This window comes from Taeniopygia guttata, chromosome 1, assembly GCF_048771995.1.
Source record: "Taeniopygia guttata chromosome 1, bTaeGut7.mat, whole genome shotgun sequence".
Classification (NCBI taxonomy): Eukaryota; Metazoa; Chordata; class Aves; order Passeriformes; family Estrildidae; genus Taeniopygia; species Taeniopygia guttata.
In genome coordinates this window covers 93,359-107,310 of record NC_133024.1, presented here as the reverse complement: position 1 = coordinate 107,310, position 13,952 = coordinate 93,359, and the positions used below count along the sequence as shown (strand labels likewise).

The 13,952-nt window shown below is 46.1% G+C and overlaps 1 protein-coding gene across 1 annotated transcript in view; it reads left to right on the top strand.

Moving 5' to 3' along the window:
• Window positions 1–11,546, top strand: part of LOC121469166 (uncharacterized) — a 39,556-nt gene extending 28,010 nt beyond the window's left edge. Inside the window, exons 11-17 of the mRNA XM_072929924.1 lie at window positions 627–685; window positions 848–2,174; window positions 2,454–2,579; window positions 3,729–3,885; window positions 8,373–8,430; window positions 10,270–10,541; window positions 10,975–11,546. The gene's annotated coding sequence lies outside the window, so the exon portion shown is untranslated. The remainder of the gene's footprint in view (window positions 1–626; window positions 686–847; window positions 2,175–2,453; window positions 2,580–3,728; window positions 3,886–8,372; window positions 8,431–10,269; window positions 10,542–10,974) is intronic.
• The last annotated feature ends 2,406 nt before the right edge of the window (window positions 11,547–13,952 follow it).

Genomic DNA, 13,952 nt, shown 5'->3' with positions numbered 1-13,952 from the left:
GATCAGGAATAGAAATCAGACTTTGATCTTGAAGAACACTACTTGGTCACTCCCTCTGTATACTGTTGCCTTGGTTTGAGTTCAGTGAACACAGATCCCTGTGACACGCAACACTGAAGGTCCCTGGGCAGTGAATGCCTTTGCGCTCTCATGGCTTTTGCTGAGACTCCCTTGTAGGACCTGGCTGACTCTGCAGGCCCTGGGGCCACCTCACAGGGTCCATCCCATGCTGAGGGTGTTTCCAGCCTGGCGAGGTTGGCACCTGCATTCCCAGGACTGTTGGGATGTGCAGCTGTCAGTCTGCTCCAGGCTCTCGCTGTGACTTGTCAAGTTGAGAATCCTTTTGCACTTGAGGCGTTTGAAGAGTATTGAGCCGCTGGGTTTTTGGAACCTACAGCCCAGCTTGCTTTTTGATTCCATACAGCCCCTGCTCCCAGACCAACAAGTTTCTTTTGAGCCAGGCATTAGGATTGTTGTATCCAAGAGCTTTTTTCCCTGTTAACCTCAGATCATCCCACGTGAGCGTTTGGCTTGCGTGTTCTTAGTGTGTCCCTTGAACAAAAATTGCTGTAGAAGCTCCATGTGCCAAATGTAAACCAACACCTGTTTTTACTTGCTGCACACAGTGTGTGGTTGAAGAAGTGGACCCAGATGACTGGTGTGACCTTGTGAAGACAGGGCTCAAGTAAGTGCTTTCATTTGAATTTGGTTTGGTTTCACCAAGTTCATTTTCTTTGCCAAGTTAATTTTCTTTGCCAAGTTCTCATTTCTTACCCAACTTGTAGCTTCAAGTGGGTTTTCTTGGGTTTGGTTACAGTCTGACTTCTCTGTGATCCTTCTCCCAAAGGTACCGTTACAGAGATGAAACATTTCTGAAGGTCCTGAACGTTGCCATCCAGTTACTATACATGAAAGAATCCTCACTAAGAGCGTAGTCAAGCTCTCCAAACTACACATGGTGGTCACACAGCACTCTCTATTTTTGGCAGCCATCCTGAGGTCAAGAGAAGATGATTGCATGAGCGTCCAGACAATAGGTATTTTTTAGTCATCTTCTTCCCATCCTAAACACAGCTAATCTTCTCTTTCGTGCATTATATTCTTTCCATCCAGTAACACATCCACCCATGTAAATACTTGCAGAGTTATTAGCAGTTCCAGAATACTGGCATTTAAATTGTACCTCTGCTTGGATCCAAATGTTACATTCATTTTATGCTGGTTGTAAAGACTTCTGTTTTTAAAACTAGTGGAAAGGCGGGTTTGGGTTTTTGTTTGCTTATTTGTTGTTCTGGTATTTTTAACCCAGCTGAAGTCTTGGATTTATTCTTTTGGTTTCTGAGGTACTTAGTGTAAGATCACTGAAGTGCACATAGATCCTGTGATGTTTAAGCCTTGGCTACAGGTGACACAGGCTTCTGAAAATGGAAATGGCCTTGGCAGAGTAGCAGCTGTGAAGCGAAGCAGAATTAAAATGCATGAGAGCAGAAGAACCAAGTGAAATGGTACTTCTGGGTGCTGTGTGCTCCTCTGGCCTCTGCCTGCTGTGAACACTCTGTGTTGCAGCTCGGTGTAGTCCAATTCAGTGTTTGTTTGGTTTGATTTTTGTGTGTAACAAAAACACTGCTCACTTACTCTAAACAAATTCCCTCCTTTACTGGACACATCCTGGAGTGGGACCAGACTCCCCCTCACCCTGGAGGAATTCCCTGCTCCTCTGGAGAGGGGTGAAGCCAAAGCTTAGGAGCAAAGGCAAACCACCAAACCAGGGGCATTCTATATATATCCAAATAAGGGGCTCTGTCTTCCTGCTTTTCCTGTAGTTCTCCTTCCTGGTTTCACCTGGCCTGGAAGGATGGGCATGGCCTGTATTTATCATCTGAAAGTGGTGTTACTAAATCTGTCCAGAGGTTCTGATTACAGACGCTCATTTTCTGCCAGAAAACATTTTCATTTCATTCCTTTCACCCAGGATGGCTCTCTGTGGTCTCAGACAGTGTTCCCTGGGAGGAAGGGCAGCCTTTGCCTCGCCTGCACAGCTCAGGTGGATGTGACAGAACTGGTGTGGCCTGACAAGGCATGAGCAGCTGTCTGTGCACTGGAGTGCCTTGAAACCTTTCTCTGTGAGGTTTTGGACACTTTCCTCTTTGGGATTTCTTGTGACACAGCACCAGGTATCCCTTCCTTTGTATAAAGTACCCTTGGTAAAGGATTGAATGACGGACAAGTGGGGCCATGGATAAAAATGGTTCTGTTAAAATTAGGCTAAGAATGCAATAGAGAAATGAGCTTCCTTTTAATGAAATAGTTAGGAATAAAAATGCTTTTATATTTGAATTGGTGTCCCCTCTCACGGATAAAACCCCATGGTGAGCAATCACAGCAGAAGTGTGAAAGCCGGGATCTTTTGACTTCCACAGTGGGCTTAATGCTCTTTTCCTCCTCTCTTTCAGGACAGGAGAAATCATTAAGCTCCTCCCATCTTTGCCAGAAGCTTCAGTGTTTAAGCAGCCAGAGCCAAGAGGCTTCAGCACCAGGGGTGTGCACTGGAGGGCTCCAGGTCCTGCCCACGCTGTGGGGTAAGTCAGAGGGACGCAGGGTTCCCCTTTTCCTCTCTGCTGGGATTAACTGCCTCGGGAATGCCATTTCTGACAGCCCAGCCGTACCCCTGTGTGCTGGGAAAGGGCAGCAGGGAAGAGGCAAATGCCAGAGTTCCTTGGGGCTGACGGAGCTGTGGTGTTTGGCTGTGCCCAGGGGGGCAGGCTGGGCATTGTTCGGGCACCCAAGGACTGGTCTGGGGCTGGGAGCCCGGGGAGCCGAGCTCTCGGTGCATTCCCAGCTCTGCCAGCTGCTGCAGGGCTGGGTGCCAGCCTCTGCTGGGGCTGGGGCAGGAGCTGCAGGGGAGGGCTGGCAGGATTTGGGAGCAGAGGGAGGAAAATGAGGAAGGGTGCTGGGCGGCGCTCAGCCTGTGCTGGTGTCAGCGCAGCCGTGCAGGGCGCCGGGATCTGGGTTCAGCTCCGGCTCTCCTGGGGTTCAGGGTGCAAGGTCGGAGGGACTGGGTTTATCTGTGGCTTTCCAGGCCAGCAGGAACAAGGGGAATGTGGTGCCAGAGCTGTGTCCCATCGGGCTGCGCTTCCCTCTGAGCACAGAGAGTCTGGGCTGAGGGGAGATTGCTGCGAGTGCCCCGTGAGCAATCCAGGGAACTCGGAATTGCATCCGCTGCTGGGAACACTGCCTGAGCTCTGCTCAGGCTGTGTCTGCGAGGAGTGGGATTTGGGCTGCACAGGTGCTGCTGGGCACAGAAAATGGAGTAAATCCTCTCCAGGGACGTGCAGTGAAGGACAGTGCAGCAGGGAAGGGGAGTATTTACAAATTGTATCAGTATTTCTCCCAAAACTGGGAGAAATGGGGTGGAGCAGAGATGGGGGTGGTTTGGTTTTGTCTGGGCCGGTTATTCCTCGTGCAATGTTTTAAATCTGTTGTATGATTTTCTCTCCAGTATCTTTCCAACAAAAGCTGACAGAAATTTAGGTTCAGGGTTAGAAGTTGGGTCCATTCACTGCAAAACCTTGCCCAGGCTGGAGGACTGGGGTGATGGCTGCTCTCAGCAAAGGTTACCTGTGAATACCGTGTCAGATTTCCCTCAATGCTGGGCAGGAAAGGTGAGGGTTTGGATCAGGAATTCTGCAAACAAGGCCTGTGTGATGTTGGTTTATTGTGTTTTTCAGGGAGCCAGGGCTGGCACAAGGACTCGTGCAGGTGCTGCTCTGGCACTGGAGCTGTTGCCCTGTGGAGCCATTTTAAAGGTGTGATTATGGAACATTTTGGAGGCTGTTTCTGGAATTCCATTTGTAGCTGGATCTCGCTCCGAGTGCAGCAGTCCAGGTGAGGGTTCTGACCTCTCCAGACTTGTGCTCACCTTGGTACAGCCCGGGGCTGGAGCAGTTTTCCAGGGAAGTGGAGATGGCTGAGGATGGGTGCTCTGGAAAGCAGGGACCTGCTGGGATTTGCATTTGCAAAGCTGCCGTGAAGTTTGTAAAACCAGCAGGAAATTCTAATTCCTGTGGTTTTTGGGGAGGAGGTGCAGGTCACCCTGAGAGCTAGATCAGAACTGGTTTGTGGTAAGGAGTCTGAGGTGTGTAAGTGCCACAGCTGGTATGAGCTGTGTGCTAAATGCAGTCCCAGCCCCAGAGGGAGGCTGATGGGCTCTGCTCATTGCTGTCCCCAGCTGTCCCCAGCCCGCTACTCCCCCGTGGATCTGCTCTGGATTCGGGCTGTCGGTGCTGGAGCGCCCTGCTCCCTGCAGGGCCCTGCCCCTAACCCTCGCAGAGAGAGAGAGCCCTGCTGGCCAGAGTGATCTTTTTTCATTTTTTCTCCCTGTGCTGTTAGCAAGGAAGGGATGGGACTGCTCTTGGGCCGGGAGCACTCAGTGCTCAGGTGAACACCCGCCTGGGAGCGTGAGGGTTTGCAGAGCGAGCAGCTGCTGCGGCTCAGGAGCAGCCACAAGTTCTTTGTTCCAAGGCAGGCCAGAACTTTCTAACCCCGGGGTTTATTTGGCTTTTCGAACCCATCACCTCTGCTCAGTTCTGCCGCACTGAGGGTACTTTTGTTCAATGCCTTCTGTTGGAACTTGTCAGCTCTCAGTGTAGCGCACACAGCCCCAGCCCTGCCCTGCAAACCCTTCCCCATCGTGCCCACACAGTTTCCTCTCTCACTCACTCGGGGCAGGCTCTTACTGACAGCCACAGAAACAGAAGTTATTTTATGTTGTTTTATTCTTTTCCTGCGTAATGCCCGTGTCTTGTATTGGTACATCAATCCCAGCTTCTCCCGAGGCTGCAGATCAAATCTTTCAGTGTCTGTGGGAGTTTCTGGTTTTCCCATTCCCATGTCTCCCCTCTCTCTCTGTATGAAAAAAAAAATTTAATAATGGATTTGTTAAGCATTTGTTGCATAAATTAACATACAGAAGGTGTTATCATTAGTATTATTATTGTAATAATATAATTAAAATGTATACTTTTGTTACAAGATTTTTTAATTATGGTGTTAAATTTTATTTATTGTTATGTTTTATTAGTTATTCTTATTTTTGATATTTCTTAAAGTTGTACACTTTAATAAGTAGATTTGGTGTTTTAGATAAATGTATACATTTTATTAAATTTTTATATTTATATTTGTATGTTAATAAAATAAATTTTTTTGTTGGTTTTTTGGTAAAACTGCGTATTTAATAGTTTTATATTTGTTTAAAAGTTATTTAGGGTAAGGGATGTCGAATTAGATTGTTTATTTAGATAATATTTTAATTGATTTAATTGTTTTAGTGTTGTTGAAGTAATAGGTGGTATAAAAACTGATGCTACCATTTTGATTTTAAGTTTCAAGGCTTAAAATTACTTTTATATTTTGATTACTATTGATGGATAAATGCCTTTTTTGTTTTAAATTGGTAGCTATTTTAATATTAAGAGTTAATAATGTAAGGGCTTTTTAATTATATGGACTATTTGTAATGGTTTTTATTGGTATCTTAAGTAAGTAAGTAAAGAATGGATTTTTTTGAGTAGTGCTAGATAAATACAAAGCATTTAAACTTGAAACTTTAGTTAAAGTTACTTAAATGTTTGTTTTAGGTTGGTTAATTGGTAAAGTGACATAATTAAAAGTAAATAAAGTAGAGTAGAAGTAAAATATTTGATATAATTTCATAATTTGTAAGTTACTAAATAAGATTTTTATAACATTGCTTTTTATATTTATAAAGAAACTTACAGTTTATATATTTTGGTGGGTGTAGTACACGATCTTAGGTGTAAGTTGCAATTCTTGTGTAATCTGCGTTTGTATTTCCATAGTGTAATTTGTCTTTGTATTTACATTGGTGTTTTATTTGTGGAGCGGTGAGTGTGTTTTTTGTGTGATCTGATTTTATGTTTCTTATTGAAATTTACTTGGGTTTTTGTACTTGTTGAGATATAAGTAAACTTTATGTTTTGATATGAGAAATAATGATATAAGTTGTTATAATTTTTCAGTTATAAGTATGAAGAAATATAAGAGTAAAATAATGTATGTAGTAAAGAAGAAATTGATAATAATTAGGAATTACTTAGGTAATATCTATAATTAGTAACATAGGTGAAATTATATAATTAGTAAGTATTAAAAGATTGTACATACTTTTAGAGTTTATAACAGTTGATAAATATTAAATTAGTGGTAAGTTAAATAATTATGTGTGGATAATGATTTTTCAAGTTTATTTTAAAAATAAGTTTATTTGTTATATTGTTAAAGTTAAATTGTTAAGTTAAAATTATTTGAATTTATTTTTGACGTAGAAAATATTTGGGTTTGTTGTTAATTATTTTATTTAGGTAGAGTTAGGGTTAGGTTATAATTTAAATTTTAATTGGTGAATGTTATTTAATATATTTTTATATAGTGTTTTTAAAAATAGTAGTAAAGAGTAAAAATGTTAGGATTAAAGATTAATTACATTATTTAATAATTGGATTTTTTTAGAAGTTTTTTAGAATAGAGATGCTTTGAATATAGTAAACTTCTTTTTAAAGATTTGAAAGTGGTTATGGACAGGATTGTGAGTTTGGATTTGGATATTGAGAGTGTGAAGGTGGAGGAAATGTATGAGAGAGTGATTACTTAGTGTGAAACTTAGAAAAAGAAATTAATGTTGTAGTTGGATTTTGTATTCAAGTGATTTTGTAATAATAACTGAGGAAAGTGATAAGATTAGCAGTTTGGAGGAGGTTTTTAATGAAATACCTTTTTAATCTTGAAAAATAGTTTAAATTATGATAGAACATTAAGTTAAATTATAGAGTTAGTGTAGAGATTAGTTAGAGAGTTAACTTGGTTTAAGCGCTGTATAAGTTGAGAATAAAAAAGTAGGAATTAGAAATTTTATGTGTTTTTTTTAGATCATTCTATAAAGAGATAATAAAGTATATGAAAGTTGGTTGTAAATATCATAACAATATTTAATAAATATTGTTTATTATAAAAGATAATATATTGATATAATATAATTAGTATATTAGTGGTAAGTGTTTGAAGAAGTTAGGATAACTTTTAAAAAATATTTATATATTAAGTAAATAGAGTAAAATTTTCAAACAGCATGATATGAATAGTAATTGCTATTTTTTGGTGTCGCTTCTAAAAGATAAGAGTAGAGATTGTAATGAAGTACAGAATTATTGATGAAATTGATGATATAATACACTGTACTTTTTTTTACTTCTGAATAGGTGTTTGTTAGTGTTTTCTTTTAGTTGTTTTAATTGGAGGTGTTTTAATTTTTTAAGAAAATTGACCATATACTGTATAGTTTAGAGAAATGATTTTCAATAAAATTTAGCATAAGTTATATTAAATAACATTTAAATTTAGACTGAATTAATTTTGATAGTAAGGAATAATAAACTTAATTTTAATTGATAAAAAGAAAATGTATTTGTTTAAATGTATTGACACTTAATTTTGTTTTATTTCATTAATACCTAACATATTTAATGTTATTACTTATAAATATTGAAGGTTTTTTTAAGTCTTTTGGTTTTGAAGAAATTTTAGCTTGTTGAGTTATGATTATTACTTATATCTTTACAGGGTGGTTTTACTTATTGGGAGACATGTTTCTTAGGAAAATATTTTTATTTGTGTTACATTTCAAATGGTACTAATTTGTATAGTGTTTTTTTTTTTTAATGCAGGATATTGATTAGATTGTTTTATAGTTTTTGTGGGCTTTGACAAATATTTATATGGTTAGGCTTTTCTATATTTGAAGTATGTTTTGATGGTTTTTGTTGTTTAGAATTTGAAGAGTATTTGGTGTTTGGAGGAAATAAAGGTGAGGGTTTTTTGGATACGGTTGAGTTGTATTTTTAATGTTAGTAAGGACTACTTTTGGTATGTTATTTTGATTTTTTTGTTTGGTTATGGGGAGGGTCTCCTGTTAGATGTGCAAGCATGAGACTGGCACTAGGGCTTTTTGTCTAATGGTTGATGGGTCTCTTTTATGCGGAGGAGGTGTTATTTTAAGTTTTATAAAATACACTGAGAATTAGTTAAAATTATGTAAGAAACACTATGGCAATTAAAGGGTGCTATGTTTAAAGAGCTATAAATCTTTTTTAATAACTGCTTGGCATAAGGTGAGTTTGATCTACTTTTTCTGCCCTAGAAAGCATCAGGCACGTCCGCATCAATGGCATGACCTCTGCCCACTGCTCCTGTTTCACCCGACCAAAATCAAGAGCAAAAGTTGGTTGGGCTTTAAGAACTTGAAATAACTTTGAAGCAAAATAAATCACATTTTCCCCGTGTTTTTTTCCTTTCAGATGCTGCACTCACCTCTGCAGACAAGCGCTGAGCTCTCACTGCAGGAACTCGGTGGCTGTGAGTTCATGTTCTTCTCACTGGGGAATTGAAATAATTGCTGGTTAATTGCAGAAATGTTTTCTGGAGCCTTTCCCCTTTTGTGCCCCTGTGCTGTGTGGGACAAGGGCAGAGGAGCCTCGGGCTGGAAAGGGGCGGGAGAAGGCGAAGGGACCCCCTGGTGTCCCCAGGGCTCTGTGGGGAACAGAACGGACACTGTGCGGGCACGGGGAGGTGAGGAGTGACAGTCTGGGGCCAAATCCCAGCTCACCCACAGGGAAATAAGTGAGGGACATTTTGGAGGGGAAAGCTGAGGCCATGAGTTCACCCAGCCTGGCCAAGTTGTGTTCGCACAAAGTGGCACCGGAGGCGAAGGTCAATCCAGAGCCCACCCTGCTCAACCTCTAAGTCCCAGAATAAATTCTTCAAGCTGCCCGTTGAGAGACTAAAAACACATGAAAGAGAACCAAGAGCATTCCGAGAGCAAACCAGAAGGTTCCTAGGAATCCCATTACATTGTTGTCGTAGCCTTTTTGATAGAGCTTTAAGTTTTTTATTTTAATGCTGCATTTCTCTGCTGGGATCATTCACTCCATGGGCTGTGGGGATTTTTTGGGATTGAACTCCCTCCCTGTGGCCCTGACACTGCTCAGGAGCTGGAGGAAAAGCAGAGTCAGCTCTCCTGGCAGGGGCAAGGAGTTTTCCCCCAGAGCAGATGCAGCAGCTGCCTTCTAGCCCGGCCAGGAGGGATCTGCTTTGGCTCCTGGCTGCTGCAGGGACAGAACGTGTTCAGCTGCTCCAGGTGACATTCCAGCTGCCTCATCTCCCATCCCTGCTCCCGCCCCTCCTGCTCTCAGCTCCTGCCCAGCCAGCTGTGCCGAGGGGAATTTGTCCCACCAGCAGCAGGGGAAGGACAAGGGCTCCCACCCTGGCACTTGGATTGTCCCTCTGGGGGATGCCGGCTGCTGGGATTTAGATCATTCTATACATTTGGCTGCTGAAACTTCCTCACCCAGGGGATTTTGCACAAAGATTGTTCTCTGCGTGGTGCCTGGATTTGGGGTTCAGTATCAGCTTTGCTAGTTCAGATGAATTATGCCCACAGCCCCAGGTTCCCTGCTGAATTCCTGCTGGAATAACCTGACAGTGCCTCGTGGAGAGTGGAAATTCCCATGCAGAGCTGCCACTTTAGCACCAGCTGTGTCAGGAACCAGCAGAGGTTCCAGGGAAGCTCAGTGAGATCAGGACAAGGACAGGTCTCTATTCTATAGAACTTGCTATTTAAAACCCTCATCCCCCAGCCCAGGGCTGTGTCTGGAGTCACTTGACAGAGTTCCCTGGAACTCAGCTGATTTCACTCCCCGGAGCTCAGGCTCCAGCTGATGTTTTAAAGCAGGACAAGGCGGTGGCTGGATGCGCTCCCGGCCTGTGCTGAGGCAGAACATCTGTCCTGCAGAAGCTCCGCTCCTTTCAGAGCCTCAGCAGTGGCCTCTGCATGTCCTTTTCCCTCAGGAAAGGGGTGCACATCCCTGCCTGCAGCACACCTCCAGTGGGACCCACCTGTGAGAGTTTTCCATCACTTCTGCACCTCCAGCTGGCTCCCTGGAAATCTCCAGACATCATCCCACTCGAACCTCTGATTTTAAGGCATCTCCGAGGCTATTGCTTGGGATTTAGTACCTGTGAGGGAAGATTGCCTTGGCTCAAACGCTGTTAGTGGATGATGGCCTCAGGCTGGAAAAGAGGGAGGAGATTTGGGGTGGCTGGGACATACCTGGCAGCTGTGTGGGAGCTCGGGGAGGTCTGAAACAGGGATTGCTGTCAGAGCCCCTCTGCAAACGGCTGTGCCTCCATTCCCAGGTGATGCCAGCCGTTCCCTGGGGTCCCTCTGGGCTGTCGGTGGCGTCTGTCCGGGCTGAAGCATCCCTGCGTGCCTGTGGGGAGCTAAGTTGCTAAGTATCCTCAGCTCTACCGGTTTAACCGATACTATAGACTCTGGATGCCCGAGCAGTCCCAGGAGCCTGCGGTATGGAATCCCTGAAGTCACTGCATTCTTGAGCCAGCATCCCTATAAAATCCTCGCAGTCTGCAGAGGTTACATTTCCATCAGAAACAGCGTTTTTATTGAGGAGGTAATTCTACATTTTTTGTTGATGATGCTGGGGACACACGTTTTTTCCAGGGCTTTTCTCTGGTGACACAAGAGGTCTTTGTGATGGTTGGGAGGCGATACCAGGGCTCAGGGGTCATCCAGAGACTCCTCACCAGGCACAGCAGAGCCTGGTGTGTGCTGTGGCCTCTGTTTGCAGTGCCCGGAGTTCCCCCGGGTGGGTGGAGGATCACAGGCCCCTGGGCTGGGTTTGGTGAGTTTTTCTCAGTTCAGCAGTGTGAACACTCCAGAAGCCCCTGGGAGCACTGCTGGGCAGCTCTGTTCTAGCAGGACTGCACGCTTGTGCTCCCAGAGCTTCAGTTCAGAGCTCATCTCAAAAGCAAGGTGGCTGAAGAGATTTTTGTTCCATACTCATCACTGTTTTTCTCTTATGCTTTTTGTTTGGCTTTAAACAGTTGGAAAACCACAAGGAGGTAAGCCAAGAGCCTCCTGTGGCACCGGATTCTGTATTTGCCACTTTGCTGAAGGGAGCCTGGGAGAGGGGAAGCAGTACCTTCCTGGAGGATGGTGTTCAGACAAAGTGGAGAGACTTGGCTTCCTGGCTCCCCCCACCTGAGCAGCTTTTGTCGGGAGTAAAGCACGTGCTGCTGTAGCCGAAATCCACAGTGGAGAAAATTAAGCAGCATAAGAGCAACACTAATAATACTGTAGTTATGCTTGGTTTATTTTATGGTAGAAGTTACAAATGACTTGGCTGCTAAGACTTAGGTTCCAGTGCTGTAGCTCTTTTTTCTCTACTCGGCTTCGAGGGTACGCAGCACCGTACAAAACTGCGCCTGATTTGTAAGCAAATGTCAGTTGTTCTGATTATTGAAGCTGGGCTTTATTCAGTTGAATCCCGACTGTGTGCTGCGCCCAGGTCCTTTGTACAAGTAGCGTACGGGAGCTGGGGGAACCAGAACTGCATATTCCTTGTGATATGTCTGGGATTTTGCGGGGGGTTAAATAAAAAGGAGATGCAAAATGAGGGAATTGCTTTTAGATGTAACTATTCTTGTCCTAAAGGAGCCATCACCTCTGTGCCGAGAGTTGAGTTACACGTCTGTGTCTTGAAAGAGCCGCAAGCCTTTTAGGGGGTGCAGTTTGTGTCGCGTGGAATGAGGTGCCCTGAGGAAATGTGTGAGCCGAAGGGAGCCGAGGTGTGGGGAATGGGCGAATGGAGGCGGGTGTGGGGGATAATAGGCGAGTGTAGGGGAAGGTAGACGAAAGGGCCCGAGGAGCCGAGCGGCTCCGAGTTGAGCCGAGGCGAGCCGAGCTGGGCCGAAGAAGCGAATCGAGCCGAATGCAGCCGGTAATAGCCGAGCTTAGCCGAAAGTAGCCGAAACTGACCGAGGAGCCGAGTCCAGCCGAAGCGAGCCGAGCTCCGCCGAGCGCAGAATCCCGGGCAGGGCGGGGCGCCGGGCCAGAGCCGGGGCGCTGTGAGGCTCCCCGTCCTGTCCCTGCCCGGCTACTCCGTTCCATTCCCCGTCTCTCCCTCCTCTGTCCACCGTCCCTCTTCCTCTCCTGCCGGCCTTTCCCTTCCCTTCTCACTTTCCTCCGCAGCCCGACCTCCCTCCCCACCCTTTCCATGCCCCGCTCTCCCTCCTCTCTTCCCGTCGCCCTTCGCTTCTTTCCCCCGCAGCCGCGGGGCTCGGGGCGCGGAGAATAAAGCCCCGAGGGCCGGAGCCCGGCGCCCCCCGGCCCTTGCGGGAGTCCCCGCACGGGGCCGGAGGCTCTCGGCGGATCCCCCCGCGCCGCTCGGACACCGCCCGGCGCTGCCGGACCTGCGGCTCCGCCACCATCGCGCTGAGAGCGGCCCCGCTCTGCGCCGTGCCGGCCGTGCCGCGTCCCCGCCGCCTCTGCCGCTCCCAATTTCTGCCCCTGGCCTGCGACAGCGAGGCGGGGCGGGGGCTTCAAGCCTTCTGGGGGCTGCCCCCCCTTTCCTTTTGCGGCGGAGTCCCTTTCTGGGGGGATGGAGGTGTGGAAAGGGCTGGAAGGGAGTGCTGGGCTGCTGTGCAGGGCGCTTGGACTCGTCCTGTGCCTTCTTTGGGGGTCAGGAAAAGGGGCTGAAGACTCGGGGCTCTGCTGTCATTTGGGGCACCCCGAGGTCCCTAGGAGAGGGAGGCACACTGTGGTGGGGGAGCGGGTGGGTGGCGAATGAGGGGGGGGTCAGGCTGGGTGCCGTCCCGCAGAGGGACCCAAAGCTGCCCCAAACTTCCCAGGGAGGGCTGTGTGTAGAATACTAAAACCTGACAAGTGTTTCGTTTTCACAGCTATTGGTAAAGAATAGGAATCTATCGCTAAACTCATTTGGAAAGAAGCCCTCTGTCTATCCGCTCCTTTGTACCCAGGAATGTAGGAAACTCTGACTGGGGATGGGCAGTAGTTTTGAAAATCATGCCCTAGCCTTTTTCTCTAGGAATGAACCAAGCAAGTGCCCTGAAACCACTGGAGCAGCTGCAGGGGCTGAAGGGAACAGAAAGGGCTCTCCGGCACCTTTTGCCTCCGTTCTCTGCCATTCCCCCAAAGGCGTCGCAGTCCCGGAAGAGGTGTTTGTCATGCAGCCTGCCAAAATAAAGACCTGTAAAATCCTAACTCTGCCTTTTGTTTAACGTATTTTTATTTCATATTTATGTCATCACAGAAAGCAAGGAAAGAAGAAATGGGACTGGTTCCCACTATTGCTCCGTGCAGGCATTTTTAAAGGTTGCTGTACTTAGGTTCTCTTTTTCCACTCCAAGCTTGACTTTTCCCCTCCTTTTCCGAGGTCTGCTGCTTTGGGTGTCCCAGGGAGGGCCGGGTTCCTCGGCAGGGGTCCTAGGAGTTGGTGCTGATTCTGCTTGTTCCGAAGGTGTATGAAAGTGTGCTACCAAAAGGACTATTTTCTCCAGGGGAAAGCTTTCTCTCAATGACCATCAATGCATGTATGTGTTTTAATCGTGTAACCAGATGGATTAAGAAAAGCCAACACCCGTAGCAGATTTCTGTTGGATCTGTGTCTGTGAGAAGTGGGCTGTGTGCTGGGGAGAGAGAGACGCTGTTGGAGAATAGCAACAGTGGCAGGTGTGAGCTGTGAGGATGCAGAGGGCTCAGAGCAGCCCCAGGTGCGAGCTGTGAGGATGATGAGGAGGGGGCGGCTCCTTTGGGGGCTGATTTAGGGGGTTTTCCTCACATTGCTTTTGCATGGAACTGCTGGAGAAGAGGAGTTTATGGGGGGCTCCTGGGGCTGTCTCATGGAAGGAAGGTGAGCACTTTGGACAGGGTCTGGGGGATCACTTGGATACGTGGAGCATTGCTCAAAGGAGGTGCTGAGGGACAAACCTTTGTGCCGAGAAGCAGCGGCCAAACAGGTGAGCCGGTGCACCTTTGTTGCGGGGACTTTTCTCTCCCTTTT